Source organism: Cynara cardunculus, assembly GCF_001531365.2.
Source record: "Cynara cardunculus var. scolymus isolate 2C chromosome LG 15, CcrdV1, whole genome shotgun sequence".
Classification (NCBI taxonomy): Eukaryota; Viridiplantae; Streptophyta; class Magnoliopsida; order Asterales; family Asteraceae; genus Cynara; species Cynara cardunculus.
The window spans coordinates 14,938,737-14,938,977 of record NC_037542.1 but is presented as its reverse complement, the minus strand read 5'-3'; positions in this window follow the sequence as shown (position 1 = coordinate 14,938,977).

Here is a 241-nt window from a genome sequence, read left to right as displayed (position 1 = left end):
TTAAAAACCATTTTTATACATGAAGTACTGTTTATTGATGCATATTACTTAAAATTTAAGATTATAAGAAAATAATACACAAGTACAACTTATTAAAGCTTTCATGTTTGAATTCGTGTAACTACAGATAAAAATAATCAAATACAAGACAAACATTTTATTCTAAAATATAACTAGGATAATCATTGTATTATAACAAAATACTTAATTATTATTTTTATAAAAAATTATATTATTAAAA